General features: G+C 40.5%; 1 protein-coding gene across 3 annotated transcripts in view; it reads right to left on the reverse strand.

Annotated features, from left to right (window-relative positions):
- The window catches only part of CNR1 (cannabinoid receptor 1), a 33,609-nt gene extending 19,254 nt beyond the window's left edge, over positions 1-14,355 (reverse strand). The window contains exons 1-2 of one of the 3 annotated variants that reach the window (XM_075923865.2): positions 13,395-14,354; positions 11,616-11,654 (exon numbers count right to left, since the gene is read on the reverse strand). The gene's annotated coding sequence lies outside the window, so the exon portion shown is untranslated. Of the gene's footprint in view, positions 1-11,615; positions 11,655-12,773; positions 13,361-13,394 lie in introns of those variants that run through there. The other 2 variants (XM_006133308.5, XM_075923866.2) reach the window with 2 other exon arrangements.
- Positions 14,356-20,373: the final 6,018 nt, after the last annotated feature.

Below are 20,373 nucleotides of genomic sequence, written 5' to 3' on the forward strand. Positions count from 1 at the left end.
AGTTGTTTCCCATTTTGTATGTATGCAACTGATTGTTCCTTCCTAAATGGAGTCCTTTGCATTTGTCCTTATTCTTATTTACCTCATACCATTTCTCCAGTTTGTCCAGGTCATTTAAAATTATAATCCTGTCCTCCAAAGCACTTGCAACCCCTCTCAGCTTGATACTATCTGCAAACTTTGTAAGTAGACTCTCTGTGCCATTATCTAAACTGTTGATAAAGGTCATTGAACAGAACCAGACCCAGAACTGATCTCTGCAGAACCTCACTAGTTATGCCCTCCTAACATGATTTTGAACCACTGATAACTACTTTCTGGGAATGGTTATCCAAACTGTATAAACTTTATACTGCAGAGCCTGCAACACGGGGTGACAGCCTGCTTGCCATGAGCCAGCTTTTAAGATGGCTCCTGCCATGCACCAACTCCCGCCTTCTGCTTGGCTCCTCAGGAGCCAGTTGCCACCCCGCGCTGCTGCCTCCTGGCTTTGCTTCCGGCTCCCGGTCCTGCTCCCAAGGAGATGGATGCCACTTTGCTCTGTAGGTTATGATGCAGAGCTAGCAGTGTGGGGCGGCCTCCCTGGGAGCAGGACCACAAACTGGTGTGTAACAGTTATGGTTACTGGTGTGTAACTGTTTAAACAGTTACACTATTACATCCCGACTTTATAATAGCCCTTAATATATTTGAATACTTGTTATCGTGTCCTCTCAGCCATATTTTCTCAAGATGAAACATGGTTCGTTTTTTAAACTTTCCCATAGATCAAGCTTTCTAAACCTTTGCCATTTTCATTGCTCTCCTTTAGATTTTCCCCAATTTGTCCACATCTTTTGTAAAGAGTGCTCAGAAATGGGCACAGTGCTACAAAAGAAGTCTTACCAATGCTGAGCAGAGATGGACAATTAATTACCTTTTGTGTCTTACATACAATACTCTGTTCATACACTGTAACATGATATTAATCTTGTTCAGGACTACATCACATATTAAAATTTGTGATCCTCTATAATCTCCAGATCCCCTTTTTAATCAGTACTAATGCCTATCAGTTATTTTCCATTTAGTATTTGTGCATTTGATTTTTCATTCCTAAGGGTAGTACTTTGCACTTATCTTTACTAAATTTTATCTTGTTAATTTCAGATAAGTTCTCATATATATCAAGGTCATTTTGAACTTGAATCTTGTCTTTCACAGAGATTGCAACCCCTTTCATCTTGGTGTCATCATAAATTGCACAAGTATACCATCTACTCCATTATCCAAGTCATTAAATAAAAATATTGAACGGTACCAGATTCAGGAGAGACTCCTGTGGCACTAAACATTGCAGTTTGACACTGAACCATTGATAACTACTTCTTGAGTGCAGCTTTTCAATCAGTTCTGCACATACCTTACAGTAATTTAAACTAGACCACATTTCCCAAGTTTGCTATTGAGAATGTAATTTCGGACTGTGTCAAAAGCCTTATTAAAAGAAAGATATATCATATACCGCTTTCCCCAGCCATCTACTAGGCCAGGTAATCTGTAAAAAAAGGAAAACTAGGTTGGTTGGCATGATTTGTTTTTGCAGATCCTTGTTGTCAGTTACTTAAAATCCCATTATTCTTGAGATGCTTACAAACTAACTTTTTTGGATAATTTATTCCAATATCTTTCCAGGTATTGAAGTTAGGCTGACTGGTCTATAAATCCCCAGGCCCTTTTTTGTTCCTCTTTTAAAGTCAAGCACTATGTTTGCTTTTCTCCAGTCACCAGGAATCTCATTTGTCCTCTAGGAGCTCTTGAAGATAATCAGTAAGGGTTCGTCTACACTAGCCCTCTAGTTTGAACTAGGGAGGCTAATGATGGTGACCGAAATTGCAAATGAAGCATGGGATTTAAATATCACGTGCTTCATTGGCATGTTTCTGGGCAGTTGTGATTTTGGAAACTGACTAGCCCAGAATAACTTCCCCGCGAAACAGGAGTTCGAAGTAAACCCCTAACTCAAATTAGCTGTTACTCCTCCTGGAAGTTTCAAGACTGCTTAGGCTAGTTCCTTAAGTACCCTATAGGTCAATTTCATCAGGACCCACTGACTTGAAGACACCTAACTTCATTCTTTAAACCTGTTCGTTCCCTATTCTGGCATGTGTTCCTTCCCTCTTGTTAATATTGTTTTAAGTATCTGGTCATAATTAACTTTGGGAAGAAGACTAATGTAAAATATCATTATATACCTCAGCATTCTTGATGTAATCCATTATTATTGTTCCTTTTCCATTAAAAACTCCAGTGTATATCTTTTGCTCCTAATGTATGTACAGAATTTCTTATTGCTTTGTGTCTCTTGCTAGGTAATTAGTTTTGTGCCTTATCCTTACTGATTTTGTTCTTATATGCTTGAGCTATTCTTTTGTACTCATTCTTAGGCATTTCTCCATGTTGCCACTTTTCATAGGATTCCTTTGTGATTTTAAAATAATTAAAATGTTCCTGATGGAACCATAGTGGTCTGTTTTTATCATTTTGTTTCTATTTTTTCTATCTTTCCTTTTCATCAGGATAGTTGTGCCTTTAATGCTGTCTTTTTGAGAAACAGATAACCTTTCTGAACTTTTTCCCTTAGATTTTTTTTCTCATTAAATATTACCTACCAGTTCTCTGAGTTTGTTAAGGTCTGCTCTTTTAAAGTGTATTGTCCTTAATCTGCTGCTTTCACTCCTTTATTGACACAGAATCATGAAATCTTCATGATAGCCTTCTACCTTTACATTTACAACCAATTCCTCCCTCTTAGTCAAATTCAAGTGAAGTCTAAAATGGCTGACACGCTGATTCCTTCCACTGTCTTCTGAAACAAGAAGCTGTCCCCAGTATGTTCCAAGAATGTAATGGACATTTTGTGTTTTGCTGTATTACTTCAGATGTCTGGTGAGTTACTACCCCCCAATTACTATCAGGTCTTGTATTCTAGATATTTCTGGTGTTTCTTCCAAAAATGCCTCATCTATCACCTTCTTCTGATTTGGTGGTCCATAGTAGACTTCCACCATGATGTTGTCCCTGCTTTTTCTCCTTTTATTTTCATTCAGAGGCTTTCAGCTGGTCCAGGTTGGACCTCCCTGGTCTGGTACTCTGGGGATCTGAGCAGCCCCAAACCAGGGAGTTTTCCAGCCCTGACCTATGGGAATATTTCTATGTTTTAGCTATATGGTGCTAATAGCATGCTAGACATTTTGATTACGTATTTCAGCAGAGGGGAAGTTGAGACGTACCATGCATAAGAAATATTGCAGAGGAGATGACAAGCAGATTTACAGATATAGGAGATGTGGGAGAAGAAGAGGAGTTAAGAAACAAGAATGATGTCAAGGTTGCAGACAGTGGAGGCAAGTGGAAAATCTTCGTCCAGAGGGAAGATAGAATCATAGAACACTAGAACTGGAAGTGACCTCGAGAGGTCATCAAGTCCAGTCCCCTGCCCTCATGGCAGGACCAAGCACCTTCTAAAATCATCTCTGATAGACGATTATCCAACCTGCTCTTAAATATCTCCAGTGATGGAGATTGCACAACCTTTCTAGGCAATTTATTCCAGTGTTCAACTACTCTGACAGATAGGAAGTTTTTCCTAATGTCCAAGCTAAACCTCCCTTGCTGCAGTTTAAGCCCATTGCTTCTTGTTCTATCTTCTGAGGCCAAGAAGAACAATTTTTCATCCTGCTCCTTGTAACACCCTTTTAGATTCTTGAACGCTGCTATATGTCCCCTCCCAGTCTTCTCTTTTCTAAAATAAACAAGCCCAATTCTTTCAGTCTTCCTTCATAGGTCATGCTCTCTAGACCTTTAAACATTCTTGTTGCTCTTCTCTGGATCTTCTCCAATTTCTCCTCATCTTTCTTGAAATGTGGTACTCAGAACTGGACATAATACTTCAACTGAGGCCTAATCAGCGCGAAGTAGAGCAGAAGAATGACTTCTAGTGTCTTGCTCACAACACTCCTATTAATGCATCCTAAAATCATGTTTGCTTTTTTTGCAACAGTGTCACACTTCTGACTCATATTTAGCTTGTGGTCCACTATGACTCCTAGATCCATTTCAGCAGCACTCCTTCCTAGACAATCATTTCCCATTCTGTATGTGTGAAATGGATTGTTCCTTCCTAAGTGGAGCACTTTGCATTTGTCCTTATGGAACTTCATCCTATTTACATCAGACCATTTCGCTAGTTTGTCCAGATCATTTTGAATTATGACCCTATCCTCTAAAGCACTTGCAATACCTCCCAACTTGGTTGCATCTGCATACTCAATAAGCATACTCTCATTGCCAATATCGAAATCATTGATGAAGATATTGAACAGAACTGGTCCCAAAACAGACACCTGCGGAACTCCACTTGTTATGCCCTTCCAGCATGTATGTGAACCATTAATAACTATTCTCTGTGAATGGTTATCCAGCCAGTTACGCACCCATCTTACAGTACCTCCTCTAGGTTGTATTTCCCCTGTATATTCATAAGAAGGTCATGCAAGACCATATGAAACGCTTTACTAAAATCTAGGTATACCACATCCACAAGTCTTGTTTTCCTTTATCCACAAGACTTGTTTCCCTTCAAAAAAAGCTATCAGATTGGTCTGACATGATTTGTTCTTTATAAATACATGCTGGCTGTTATCTAGCACCTTATTGTCTTCCAGGTGTTTGCAGATGAATTCCTTAATTACTTGCTCCATTATCTTCCCTGGCACAGAAGTTAAACTGACTGGTCTGTCATTTCCTGGATTGTTCTTGTTTCTCTTTCTTTGGATGGGCACTATATTTGCCCTTTTCCAGTCTTCTGGAATCTCTCCTGACTTCCATGATTTTCAAAGATGATAGCTAAAGGCTCAGATACCTTTTCTGTCAGGTCCCTAAGTATTCTAGGAGGCCCTGGTGACTTGAAGACATCTAATTTTTCTAAGTGATTTTTAACTTGTTCTCTTTTATTTTAACTTCTAAACCTACCCCATTTCCACTATGTCTTCTTGTCTTTCCATGCCTTCTTGTTACCCCTTTTCTCTCTAGCTAGATTGAGCTCATTCTGTGTCTTCACTTTTCTAATCTTGCCCCTGCACACTTGCATTGTTTGCTCATATTACTCTTTTGTAATTTGACCTAGTTTCCACTTTTTATATGACTCATTTTTTATTTTTATGTAAGATCTCCTGGTTAAGCCAAGCTGGTCTCTTGCCATACTTTCTATCTTTCCTACGCAGCAGAATAGTTTGCTTTTGGACCCTTAGTAATGTCCCTTTGAAAAACTGTCAACCCTCTTCAGTTGTTTTTCTTCTTAGTCTTGCTTCCCATGGGACCTTACCTACCAGCTCTGAGTTTACTAAAATCTGTCTTCCTGAAATCCATTGTCTCTATTTTGCTGTTCTCCTTTCTACCTTTCCTTAGAATCATGATTTCTATGATTTTGGGATCACTTTCACCCAAACTGCCTCTACTTTCAAATTGTCAACCAGTTCCTCCCTATTTGTAAAATCAAATCTAGAATAGCTTCCCCCCTAGTATCTTTGTTCAACCTTCTGGAACAAAAAATGGTCTCCTATGCAGTGCAAGAACTTATTGGATAATCTGTGCCCTGCTGTGTTAGTTCCCCAATATATGTCTGATGGAGTTATAATACATATATAATACATATAAATATATGGAGTTATATTTAGAAATGTTCCCCTTTTCCAAAGAAGCACTTCTTCTGTCTTTAAGATATTTAGTTAAATAAAGCTAAGTTGTCAAAAGCTCCCTTTGCCTACTAAATGCAAAGAAAGTAGAAAGAAAATTCACTGAAGGCTTTGAAGAGAGCTGGTTAACATTTTTTTAATGTTTGAAGTTTTGATAAACATTCTCTTAGAAGGTTGCTGTTTTTTGACAATCTTGTGTGGTCAAAAACATTCAGAAAAATCGAAATTTCAGCAATAAAAATGAAAAAAAAAATATACAGGAAAAATATTTTTCAGCCTGTTATAATTCTGAAACATGCAGCTGCTATGTACAGTTGAGTGTCATTCAATGTAAAAGCACCAGTTTGTGATAAGATGTACAAAGGGGCTACCCCTCTGAGGCTATGTCTACACTACAGGGGTTTTCCAGGATACCAGAGGTATCCCAGAAAAACTCTGTCACATCTAGGGAACACATCTGCTCTTCTGCTTTATTTTGCAGGAAAGCAGACGTGCTCTTTCAGAAGCCTTGTCTTCCTCCTTCCCCGAGGAAAAAGGACTCTTCTGAAAGAGGAGGCTTTTCCAAAATTTGGTCCAGTGTAGATGGGCCAAATTTCGGAAAAGCCTCTTCTGAAAAAACTATCAGAAAAAGGTACACAAATTGCTCTCCGCAATTTTTCCGCTAGATTAGTGTAGTCTAGACATAGCCTGGGGCAGAAAAGTGCTTAAGGATGAGCACTGAATTATGTGGGACAGCACAGAAAACAAGTGGGCAGAGGAAGGGACCAAGTTGATTCAAAGGAGCAGAACCATTAAGAGGGAAAAGACTATTGGATTATATTGGAGGGAATCCAGGGAAGGATGAAACGGTCCACAGTGTGAAACTAAGGAAAAAACATCAGAAAGGAAAAACCTTAATTAACAGAAAGGAACAGTTCACTACTCAGAAGAGGGCTGTTTCCATGTAATAGCAAAAATCACAATAAAAAGGTCATGAATATTGCTGTGGTATAAAGGATTGAGGGAGGGGGCAAACTTACTGTACTTTGCTGAGAAAGTGAAGATTAGAGACATTGGTTAAACACTGGAATAAATTGACTAGGGAGGTTGTAGAATCTCCATCTCTGGAGATATTTAAGAGCAGGTTAGATAGACATCTATATGGGATGGTCTAGATGGTTCTGGGTCCTGCCATGAGGGCAGGGGACTGGGCTCGATGACCTCTCAAGGTCCCTTACAGATCTAGTGCTCTGTGACAGAACGGCAGGAAGAAATAAAGCTCTTAGAGAGATTTTAAGAAACTGGGGCAGAGCCTGTGCCTCTCTTTTTTCTGTCTGGAAATATCTATGTGCACGTAAATAAATAATTAATACTGAAGTGGACAGCAGCAGATTTTAAGTAAAGTGCCAAATGGAGAATAAATATTGACAGTGGTGGTTGTGTAGGAACAACTGTAGGAGACGGACATGTGTGACTGGGCAATGAGGAGGGGGCAAGAGAACAGGTGGTTTCCTAACATATTTTCACTAAGTGAGAAAGAAACAGAAAAGGGGAGGAGAGGAGGAGAAAGTATTAGTAGAGAGGAGCAGGATGGAGGGGATAGTAGCAGAAATTCTGGTCCTTAAATTTAAAGAAGGAAAATAGTCTTTGTATTTGGCCAGGGAAAAGCTGGGTAGGTAAATAAGAAAAACAATGGCATGGAAGCATGAGAAGACTACCAGTGCCTTTTGAACTGTAAGAGAGTATACATTACTCTTAGTGACACAGTGACTATAAGCTGAAGGGTATGATAGGATTTCCAGATTTTACAGTGAATATGAAGCCAGGCCACACAACATTGTTTAAGGCACTGGCTTCTGCATTTGAAGATCCATTTCTGATCTGTATTCAAACAGCGCAGGGAGAAATGAATGGTGCCAAGTTGCTTAAGGCAATGAACAGGACAGGATTGCAAGTACTGACACAAGGCACTGGGGTTGGGGAGGATCAGCAAAAATGGACCTGGTGAGCAATTCAGGCTGAAGACTCTAGTGAAATCAAAGTGTTTGAGAAAATTGAAGTGCTGGGTACATAGCTGAGGCAGAGAAGAAGAAGAAAGGCCTCAAATGTAACTACAGAATGATGATTGGTGCAGGGGATATAATAAAATATGGAAAGGAAAGGGAGTTTGCCAGTGATAACAGAAGATCAGTGCGAAGAGGGTCAAAAGGGTACACACCATGCCATGGTCTTCTACTTTAGCTCTCAGGAGTCCATTTCTCTTGGAAATTATTGTTAGTTAAATGTTCGTAATTTTCTACAGAAAGGTTTTTAGCTAATTTGATGTTTCACACTAGAACTTTTAGTAGGATGTACTCCAGTTAAAAAATTAAAAGCATTCTTTGGCCTTTAGAGCTCTATTGATTTTCATAAAATTTAAATAATCTCAGATAACTCTTCATAGTTGCATTCAAATTATAATATTCTGATATACTGCCCTTATATATAGAAATAACTTATGAAATTAATTGCCAGAATATTAAACCACTACACCAGATTGCCTGGCAATGGTGCATGTCTATGAAATATGCAGATGCTTCTTTTAACACACGAGAGAAGAATTATAGTAGATTCTGTTATCCGTTATATCAAACCAACAAAATGCAGTACATCCAACCATTATAATACTTCATTTGCAGAAATAAATGTTTAAAAGAATAAAATTAAGTTCCTGGTGCCAAGTATTAGCAGACTAGTTAAATAATAGCAATTATATGTATAATATATGGAAGAGATACTACATGTGATATATCCATTGTACAACGTTTTATCACATCTCCTATGCAGCTTTTTGGGGGGGGGGAAGGCAAAAAAAAAAATCTAAAGTCAGTGTATTAAATTAGATCCTGTCAATGTATTTATTTTAAAACTCCAAACCCATTTTACATATTTTTTCCAAGCACAGATGTAGTCTGCACTGTTAGAGAGAAAGCTGGCTAAAAATAAAGATTCCTGACTATAGTAGGCACATTCAAATATTCACAATGAGAAAGAAAACACAAAAACAAACAAACAAAAATTTTTGAAAGGATTTCCTAAAATACAGGTGTGAAAATTACACCAGCTGTATCTGAAATAGAATTCGTAGTATTCCCTAATCAACTGCTTTTGCTCATCATTTTTAAGTGGGTAAACATGATTTTCTCAGAAAGAATAAATACACCATTGCCAGAGATAAGGCTTACTCTGGATCAAGCAAAGTCCAATAAAATGTAGCCCTGATCTGCACAATTAGGACAAAAATCTGTATGTCTGGTTATGTTAACAGCTCAACATAAACCTAAATAACGAACTGAAGGTAACTAGCTGAAGATAAATGGGGTAAATGGAGTAGTAATTCAATAGTAAAATAGTTTTTATTTGCAATATGAATTTGACTAATTTGTCACAGAAAAGTCTACAATGGGAGAAGCATTGGGCCCAATAGCTGGATATTCATAAAGCCCTTGCAGAATATATAAACATGATACAATTTTGTCCAACCTTATGTTGCTAATCAAACTATTTTTACATGCAACAAAGCCAACTTCAGAAGTTTTTTCAACAAGAGATTGATTTAAAAGTAATCATAACCTGGCCCCAGTCATCAGTTACAACTCCACACACTTCCAATAAGACAGTTTCTGGGTGGAAGTCCTTAACGCAGGAATAATAATTCTATGTGCACCCTTTACATCGGGATAGTGCCAGTCTAGGAATGGAGCAGAAGTAGAGAACAATATTGACAAGATAGAGGGTTCAATCCTACTTAATCCTAACACATTTTAACTTTATATTAATAACAGAATGCCACTACTGCCTATTCTGGCACATTTGCAAGATTGTTTTTGAGTACAGGGGCCTGGCATGAATTTCTACTATCGACAGGAAAACAAGAGCAGCCTTGTTATGACTAAAGGGTCTATTTCACTCAGCCTTCTGTCTTCTGTGTCCATCTGCACAGCTGCTTTGAACTTGGCCAGATACTGGTTTTAGGGTCACTTGCAAGTACACATTTTAAATGAGCAAACTACAAAATCTCTGACAAAGGAAAATATCCAAGTTTTCACTTAGATAGTTGATAAATGATTTTGTATGATGCTCATTATTTCATATAGTCTGAACTATTTGGGGAACTGCAGCAAAACATCTCTATAGATATGTACTGTTTCATGAGGTGAATCAGATAAAGTCAATAAAATAATTCACAAAGAAATGAAAAGAAATCACTTTGGACAAAAATGAATTCTGCAGATACACAGAATCCTGACAGAATTGCCAGAGAAAGGTCAAACAGTTTGTATTTTAAAAAATGCATTAATATCTTTCTGAATATAGAGAACTAAACCTAACTTTTTCTATGAGAAATTAGTTAAATGAGGAGCAGCGAGTAGATGAAAAGACCTGTAGAGTCAGGAATGAAAAGAAATTTGTAAAATTCTCAGATGGTATTAAGTGAATATATAGATTAGTCTGGTTTTCCACTTGCTTTTGAATGTTTTCACAAAGCTCTGCAATAAAAGGAGAAAGCAAGGGAGTACTCAATCTCTAAAATATAAAGCTTTCAGCACTGAAATTTTTAGTTCTATTACAGCTTACAACTGTTTTTCAATCAAGGTTGCATTACAGTCAAAAGAATAAAGGTAGGAAAGTATTTAAAAAAACCCACAAAATTATTACATCCTTAAAATGTCAATAGCCAAATTAGAAAATTGTGAACTCTGAAACAGAAAGACAGACTTACATTGGTTGAGACATGTCATCCTTTTAGTAAAGCATGAAAGCTCTTAATGGTGTCCTTTATGCAATTGAGCCAACATAATTAACTAAAGAACAACGGCTAAGATCAAAGGCTTCAACCAGCTTACTCTCTTACTAATAAAATCCTGGTTCCATAGCATGATATAAAGCATTTTTCATTTCATTTTTTTATATATTGTTACTGGTTAGTTGATGAGATAAATGCATAGAAAATAATTATTTTATTTACCTAGCCAACTTCCACACTCCCCCCAGGCAAGAAATTCCTGCTACAAACCCCAGTAATATGTTTATTGCTTTTATCAATTCCATTTTAAAATGTTTTTATACAAATTGTTCTGCCTTTTATTCCAAAGACTAATATATAATAAAGCAATTATGTACCTGTATTTGGTGGTGTCTACAAAACTAATTTCAGACTGAAGCAAATAAAACATTAAACATTCATCTTTTAAAGCTATTTAAAGGTGCTCATACTTTGTTCACAGTTAATTTAATAAACTCTTTCTGCTTAATAAATACCTCCACTACAATCAGTGAGCCTTTTTCTTTCTTGAGAAAAAACAGGCAAACCTATGGCAAGCAGTTATTAAGTGTAATCTGCAAAGAATAATTAACTACTCTCAACTAATTGTTATCATTTTAACCATTTGAGTCCTCTAACATTATTAAATACAAAAGTAACACTCTGGTCCTGCACCTAAATTTGCTAGATGGGAATATTAGTATTACTGCTACACAGAGAATAACATGTTCCTTTAGGAAATGGTGAACAACAACAATGAAAACAAGGGATACAAATAAAAAGAATAAAAATTCACCACCCAACATTTAAGACTTAAAAAAATTAAATAATAATTATTTTTGAAAGCATAAATATAGCTAAACAGAAGAAAATTTCAGCTCTAGTTCACTGTCATACATTTCCGTAACTCTTCTGAAATATACAACATATGATCAAAGCATGTTCATGTAATCTCCTTTCATACAGGAAATAACGCTCATTGTAATTTTAGGAAAATTGGAAAAGCTATAGATTTAATTTTCTAACACCATTTTACTCATCTTAAACCAAAGTATCATAGTGAAGCCTTTTCCTCATATCAAAGACTTAATACATACCTTAACCAGGGGTGTCCTCAATGTAGATTAGCTGATATCCTTGAAACAAAAAAAATGTCCATTTACAACAAACTGAGTTGACTACTTGTAATTGTAAATCTGAAAGTTTATAATGACACATGCAGGAAGTTTAAAAACACCAGACAGATTTTTTTTTCAGTTATTAGATGAAGAAACCAGCAATACTGGATATTCCAAATGATAGTCAATACTCAAGGTTCAATGACATCTTTGGTGAACATTTTTGCATATGCAATTACAAGTCAACTTTTATTTCAGTTAAAATCTCAATAGCAGAGGGCCACCTTTCCTGGAGGGGGAAGAAGTTTAGGGGGGAAAAAAATCAATAAGACTGTTATCCAGTGTAAATTATCAGTGGTTAGGGTTAGATAATAAATCCTAAATGTTAGGTTCCCACAGGACTTGATCTAGTAGGCTGATTTGTCTGAAAGCTTGAGAATAGATGTATATTAACGATAAAACCACAAGTCTTTTTAGCACCTACAGGGCTCCCCTTGTCAGAAACTAGATTTGTCTTTTCTATTCAGTATACATCTATTAGGGGGAAGTAATGAAACTGAGGCAAAATTTTCCAATCCAGTAAATGTTGTTCTATAAAATCAGTCCTTACAAATTTCAGGTTAGATTGCTGAGATAGTGTGAAGATCAAAAAAATAAAGCCAGCCAGCCATGGGGAAATTACTTAACATCATTCAAGACAGACAAAAGACCATAATTAATATACATATCATATGTAAAGAAAATATAATAGCCAAAAGATGTTTGATAGCCTTTTAATAAGCATGTCGCTTTCAGTAACATACTCATTTTATGTACATGCTATTAATGTATGTATGCTCAATAAAACAAGCATTACATATGTACTGAAAAAACAGACTCAACAGTGTTGCCATTTAAACATCAGATTAATGAAAATACAGCCAAAAATTAAGATCTGTCCCTCCAATAATTATTTAATTATGAAATGGCAAAATATTTGGGACAGTTTCCTGAATTTGAATAGTCCTGTTTTATTTAAGGCACATAATTTGTTTTGTTATTAAGGGATATTACGACTATAATTTACAAGCTACAGCAAAGAAAGTTGATTGGTTTTAACATGTATTGGTTTAAGAGGGTTCTAATGTGTGCTTTTACCTTTGGCAAGGAGAAAAAAAAATCCACAAGGCATGTGAGTATTTGTGTGTCCCTTTGTAATATGACTGTAAGTTCCTCGGGACACGGACTGCATCTTCCGCTCTGTTCTATACAGCACCAAGAATGTGTTTAACAAATAATCCATAGTGTAGTATTACTATTATATAAATGAATACGTGTCTTACTCAGTAAGTGTATTAGTAGGGGGCACACACATGCAGTGGATCAGCTACCTATGGTGACAGCACACACATATATAGGGGGTCAATAAGCTATTTCTAACAGATACGCTATTTGTGATACACACACACACACAGCGAGTCAGTATGTTATTTGTGATAGCTGTGCACACACACACACACACACACACACACACACACACACACACACACACACACACACACACACCAAGCTATTTCTATTCAAGCCCTAAAACACTAGAGGAGCTGAGCAGAGACACTGGAGGAACCCAGAGCCTTGACCAGCACAGCAAAGTTGATCTCGCACTGACACCAGTGCAGTAGCCGGCGTCTCACCCCCAGTGAGAGGCGCGTCCAGAGCTGCCTCCTAGACACCCCCCGGGAGGGAACGGCCAGTCCCGCGCGGAGCCCCCTTCCTTACCCTTCACATGGCCCCGGCTCGGCTCCGGCTGCGCGCGCGGCTCCTTCTCGCCGGCCTCGTGGCTCTTGCGAGTGGCGCGGCGGCTGCTCCGCGGGACTGAGTGGCGCTCCCACGCTTACTACAGCTCCCCGCCCGCTCGCCCGGCCGCCAGCAGGGAGCACGCGGGCCGCCCCGCCCCGCCCCGGCCGGGCCAGGGGCGCCGGGGAGAGGCGAGAGGCGGCGCTGGGAGCTGGGGGAGGACGGCAGGCGGGAGGGGGAAGGTCCCCCTCTCTCAGGCAGCGCGCCGGGCGCTGCTCTCCATGTGCTGCTCCTGGCCCTGGCAGGGAGGAAGTCGCCCCCACACCACCCTCGGCTGCGGCTGCGGCTGCTGTTGCGTGCCCGGCCCCGGCTGAGTGTGTGTGTCCGCGCCTCTCCTCCCAGCCCGGCTCCTCGCACCCCCCTCTTTCTCGCGGGTCCCATTTATGAAGCTCCGTCCCCATCACGTGTTAATGTGCCTTTGTCCTGGCCCTGGCAGCGGCAGAGACACGGCAACAGTAACTAGCGGGGAAGGGGGCAAAGCGCAGCAGCAAACTTCATTCACACGGCTGGGGAGGGAGGGATGCTTGGGCGCGCTGGGGGGCGCGAGGCTGAGGGAAGGGGGCTGCTCTATGCATTGGGTGCTGGGGATGGGAACCTGTTCTATGCCTTGAGGAGCTGAGGGCTGCTCTGTAAATTAGGGGGCTCGGAGCTGCTCTGTTTTGGGTGCTGGAGGGCTGCTCTGTGCATTGGGGAGCAGGGGGAACGGGGGCTGTTCTGTGCATTGGGATGCTGGAGATGGGGTCTGTTTTGTGCCTTAGGGAGCTGGGGGCTGCTCTGTGCATTGCGGTGCTGGGGATGGGGGGCTGCTCTGTGCATTGGGGTGCTGGGGATGGGGGGCTGCTCTGTGCATTGGGGTGCTGGGGAGAAGGAGGAATGGAGGCTGCTCTGTGCATTGGGGTGCTGGGGACAAGGAGGAATGGAGGCTGCTCTGTGCACTGGGGTGCTGGGGATGGGGGGCTGCTCTGTGCATTGGGGTGCTGGGGACAAGGAGGAATGGAGGCTGCTCTGTGCATTGGGATGCTAGAGATGGATGGCAGTTCTGTGCATTGGGGTGCTGGGAATGGGGGGCTCTTCTGTGCATCGGGGCACTGGAGGGAGAAGGGTGTAGGCGGGGCTGCTTTCCGCGCTGAGCTGCTGGGCGGGGAAGGGGGGAAGTTGGGCTGCTCTGGGTAGGAAAGCGTTAGACGGGGGGAGGTGATTAAGATCCCCGTTTCCAAGGACAACCTTGTCCCTACTTCGCCTCTCTTGAAGGGACCGTGTCCTGAGCAAGACCCACTCCCTGCCTTCTGCTCCTTTCCAGCAACCTAGCTACCTCGCCCCTTCCCCCCGCGTAGCCTTTGCTCACAGCCTTCCCCCTTCGCCCCGTTAAGGGCTTTGAATTATTAATTATCATCACCATCGTCGTCGTGCTGTTGTCTCTCTTGCCTGGCTGTTTTCCGCGGAGGGACAGCAGCTGGGGAGGGACAGAAAGGGTCGGTCGGACTCACTGCCGGCCGCGGGGTGGGGGTGGGGGGTTTACGCCTTTTCCCAAACCCCAGGGAGCAGCAGATCCCGCCTTCCCCACCGAGGAAGGGAGAAGTGCCGCCCTGCAACGTTGCTCCTGCCCTGGGCACTGTCCGGCACCCGGGGCAGTCGGCACGCGCACATGCTCACCAGCCCGAGCCGTTCTCGCTAGGGTCTGGATGCGTCGGGCAAAGCCAGGTCACCCAGCCATCCCTCCTCCGCCTCCCGCTCCGCGCTGCCGGCTAGACCCACCGAGGAAGCATCCCGCCGCGCCCAGGCTGGCGTGCCAGCGGGGGGAAATTTAGGGGACATGCTAATTAGTCGGCTACAATAACAGCAGCCCTCTTCTTGCTTCCCATATGCACCGCTCAACCTTTGATTGGGCTTTCCATTTATCAGGATTCTGGCTTAAAGCGCACGAGGCTGAGGAGCCAGAGCGGAATGATTTTTTAAAAACTGTGTCTCTTGGGTTGCACTTCTTTAACAACGACGGCCACAAACCTTTCTGCCCGTCGCAACTGAAATCTCTCCCTGTCCTTTGGGAAGGCATTTGTCACTGTAAAGTATTTAGGCTCCCAAACTCTAGCCTGTTACATGTGATAACTCTTTCCCCCATCATCTCTGATCAAGATCATATCTGTAGGTCAGGGATTACATCTCTGCACAGCAACCAGCACAATGGTGCCATTCAATAGCTAATAAATTATAGTAAAAATAATAATGTCAGTTCCAATTAAGGGAAATCCCTTGATCTCTCGAGGACTGAAATGTCAGCCAAGACAGGAGGCAAGCTTGGAAATTTGGAGTATATTTCAACTACAACTCAGATTTGTTTTTCAGTATCTATCCCCTACCCCACTATCTTTATAGTATTAGAAAGATGTGGTTGTCCCCACAAAAATAATATAATTCACATAGTACCTTAAAAATCAACTGGTCAAGCCAAAGAACATTCATGTGAAGAAGGTATTGTTCTCTGTTTCACAGACAGAAACAGAGGCAGAGAGGATAATACATGAAACATAAAAAGTGATTAGAGATTTAGGGAAATATAAGTTTTTGTCTGCTAAACTTGTGACACTTCAAAGAGGTCTGATTTTCAGAAAGTGCTGAGCATCTGCCTTCTGAAAACCAGTTCTCTTTAGCAGTGTCTCTGGATGGATACTCTGCTGGCTTCCAAATCATTAGTCACTTCTTAAAATGTGGGTCTGCCCAGAACAGGCCAGTGGAGGAACCAGAAGTTCAGAACTAGAACAGAATTCAAGATTTCCTGGATCCCATGCAAAGTCTGTTGAACCATGACTTACTGCATCTATTTCTTGATAATAACTAATAATTAAATTCACAAGAAAGAGGCATAGTATTTTAAAGATAGCATCATTCCTCTTAGAAGAAAAAGGAGGAGAGAGAGCTAACTCATTTGTTCCCAACAAGCATTTATGAGGAAAGACAATTTATTTGCTTATTCTAACATGCTGGTTTGTTAAAAGGAACCTTGTTTAACATGACAATAAAAGAGAGCAGGTTTCCCTATGGCTTTACATTTCAAAAAGTACTAACTTGTTTTTCTAAGAGAATTTAACATTTGTATTGGATTCCTTTTCAAAGAGAAGTTTGTGGATTAGGGTTTTAATTTAAACTGGTTGGGTTATACTTACCTTCCAAAAGCATCAAGGGACACATCTGATTTCCTAAGGTAAATCACATCCAATGGATGTCAATACACAAGAATCATCCCACCGAGAGAGTTTGAGGGCATGTATTATTTCAACTGCTTATTCCTTTTTCATGTTCACATTTAAAGGTCCTCAACCTGAACTGGGACTTATTCTAACTGCAGGGTAATTCTTTCTGTCACTTCTAAATTCTGCTACCAGAAGGAAATGTTTCAATTTAGAAATACGCTCTCACTGGCCATTTAAGAATTATTTTCTTAAAATCTCTCAATGTGGCTACCACCAGCTTAGTTAATTAATGGTAACAATGGCAACAATGCTATAGAAGAGGAAATATTGGTAGTTAATGGTAAGTGCCATGTTGCACGAACTAGGGATGTAAAATCCTGGTTAATCAGTTAATCAGTTAAACATTAAGTTTAACAAATTAACAAATTAAATGGGGGCAGGCAAGGGGGCTGCTTTATCTTGGCTGGGTTGGAGTGGCCCTCAGTTGTCTCCCCCCCCCCCCACTGTGGGCGGGGAGCTGCTCCCACCTAGCCAGGCCCAAAATGGGCAGGAGGACTGCTTTAGCCCACTGGCTAACCATAAACGGTAAGCATCACCTGATGAGGGTGATGCTTATTGATTAACCAGTTAAATGGTTAACTATTCAGATCCTTAGCATGAAATAGTGATTATCAACTTGTTCCATGCTGGGACCTTCCATCATTCCTTCCCAGGGTTACTAACCCTCTTCTTGTTGGAACGTAGATTGCAGTGGAGTTTTCACCCGCAGTCGCTTAGGTATGTTCATCTATTTGCACTTGGAAAGGAAGATTATATCTGTTGGGATCTGAGTGAGTTTCTTCACACAGATCCTTTTCTTGTTAGTAACATGGCAAGGGCAGGGTGGTCATGACCCAGGACATCTGTTTCCAGTAGACTACGTGTAGGTCCCAATTTGAGAATCCATAGTGTAGACCTTCTCTGAGTGAAGTTAGGTGTTAAAGTGCTTAAAATGGTCATAAATACAGCCTCGTCTTAAGTAGCCCTTTCCTCACTGCCACCATTGATGTTAAGACCAACAACAATGGTGGGATATTTTAGAGAAAAAAGGCTAGTGTACACACAGACATGGAAGGGAGTAGCAATTAGTTTGTCCCTCCAGATGCTTATGTTGCACTCCTGGGGAGTAAGTCTCTCTTGCACCCCTGCTCCCAATTCTAATAGTGGGTCTTCAGCTGGAATTTTATACATTTCTTCTTGAATCATGAAAATGAGCACCCTGCACAGCACTTTTTACCTCTGGTGGCAACAAACTAGTTGAGACTAAATTCTTTCTATATCACAAAGCTCCACCAATAGTTTCTCTCCCAGTCACCATTTTTCCACTAAAAGATGGTATTTGTGGCTCCAGTTGAAAACTAAATTCCATAGATTTCTTTATGACTTTTGGTATCCCAATGGTCAAGTGGTTTATTTACCTATTAAGAATGATTAGATGAATCTACCTAGTACTCTAGATCCCTTAGTTAATAAAAATACAAGAATTAGTTTAGGTGACTCAGTAGTCTCAAAAAAGAATCCATTATTCCGAAATAACACTGCTGTGTAGACATACCCTCAGGTCATTAACCAATCTGTTCCTTGGTTCCCCATCAGTAAAGAAAGGATAATAATGCTTCCTGTCTGTCACTCTTCATTTGTGTTGCCTACTTAGATTGTAAGATTGAACCTTTCAGAATGTAAGGTTCTCATCATGGGAACTATCTTTTATTAATAGTGTGTATAGCACAAAGCATGAGGGACTAGTCTTGCATAGGGCCTCTAGGCACCAAAATATAACAACAATAAAAACCCAATCAAAACTGTTATTGTCCAGAAGTAGCTTTGCTGTCATCAACTGAATAAAAACTCCTGAAGACATAATACCTGCATATGAATTAGTTATCCAGAATCGCCTCTAATTAGCTATCTGCACATTTATCCAAATGTTTTTGAAATACTTATGGTAAAATGTTATAGTGGCCACAAAAACTGGTAAATAAGGGATCTTTAAATTGCATGAGTAATGCTGTTTTCTCTTTGCCTTTAAACACTACATTAACTTAACAGTTGTGAACGATGCAGAATTGACAGCTGTGACAACTGGCTGTTACTAGCTATATAATTGGTACTGGCATGGGCACTGACATTGAAAGCTCCCCCACATCATCCTAACCCATCAATATGTTCAGTCCTGATCTGTGGGGGAGATGGCAATTCAGTCTGCATAGCTCGTCCATTCTTGGTCTCTCAACTCAGATGGCCAATACGGATGCTAATTATGCTGGTGATTTTTATAATGTGAATATATGTTTGCTAAGGCAAGACTGAGACCGCCAACTCATTTCACATAGGAGAACAAACAGCTATCATATGTTAATGACTTTCTGTATCTACTGACCTGAACCAAATTAAAACCACTGATGCCAGCATTAAAGCCTCTATCCCATCATTAAATAACCCCTGAAGCTATCCAGTTCCCCAAATGTCATTCTCTCCAGTTTCTTCCTGCTTTGTCCTAAAAGATTGGAGTTGAGTGATGATAAACAAATTTAGCCACTGTTCTAGGCAATTTAGATTATGGTTTCTGGGAAATTAAGAAGATGAGAGAGCCATAGAGCATAGTTACCACAGAATATTCTTTTAAGAAAAACCTCAATGTATTCCCAACTGGAGTGTTAATAATCATACAGATAGAATATATTTGAGATTAATCTTCTGAATTATTGATATTTTATATGTTTTGACTATTCTGTTATGGGTGGAACTGCAGGGTGCTAATAAGGTTTTTTCTTTTGCTCTGAGGAAGATGATATTGTGCCTTGTTATCTTCCTTTTGCCTATCTCCCACCAAAGGCTGCAGCTGATAAAGCAGTGAGTAATTTGGATGGGGAGCCCCACTTTTAAAACAAAGAGCTTGCCAAGGTTCTGGGACTAGGCTTAGTTTACCTGAAGTCTTTCTCTGTCATAGGCTTGCTGAAGCGTAGGGAAGACCTCTTAGACATGTTCTTGTGTAGCTCAGTCTTTACTCTCCTCCCTCTTCCTTTCTGATTCTTTCTCTGATGTTCAAGCCTCAGCTCCAACCTAGGAGAAAAAATACTATGTTCAGTATGAAACAGTGACACAGTGATCCCATTCTGAGCATTAACTTCTGTTTCCAGCAACTCTAACTGGTTCTGGGCTTTGAACCTTTTTGCATTGTCTGCTTGCTGAATGTGGCTTGATAGTGACTTATTCTTCATCACAAATCTAAGGACAGTAGTCTCATGAGCTAAAGCTCACCAATTTGGAGTAGTTCATTCTGCAGAGTTTGAATCTTTGAGCAGACTACTTCAGTTCTAGCTATGCGTTCACAAGCTGCTCCATTAGTGAAGAAGGCAATTTAGAGTGCTTTACGCACCATTTTTGCATACTCCTCTGGAGCCGAAGATTGGTTAAGGCAAACGAGATTTCACTCCATCAGAAAATGAAAGCCCCGGAAAAGCTGCTCCAGGTGGGAAATGCTAGTTACCATAGGGGAGAGTGAATGGTGCTTTATTATAGAGGAGGGGCCTGTTTGACCTTGGAGATGCCGCTTTTGAACCTTATTTTTACATGTTCCTAACACAAAGGAAATCACTGCAGCTCCTAAGTGATCTCTCAATTCAGAGGAACACCCTCATTAGTTTTTTTCACCTTCTCACCTTTTTTCATTA

This window comes from Pelodiscus sinensis, chromosome 3 (genome assembly GCF_052426305.1).
Source record: "Pelodiscus sinensis isolate ZL-2025 chromosome 3, ASM5242630v1, whole genome shotgun sequence".
Taxonomy (NCBI): Eukaryota; Metazoa; Chordata; order Testudines; family Trionychidae; genus Pelodiscus; species Pelodiscus sinensis.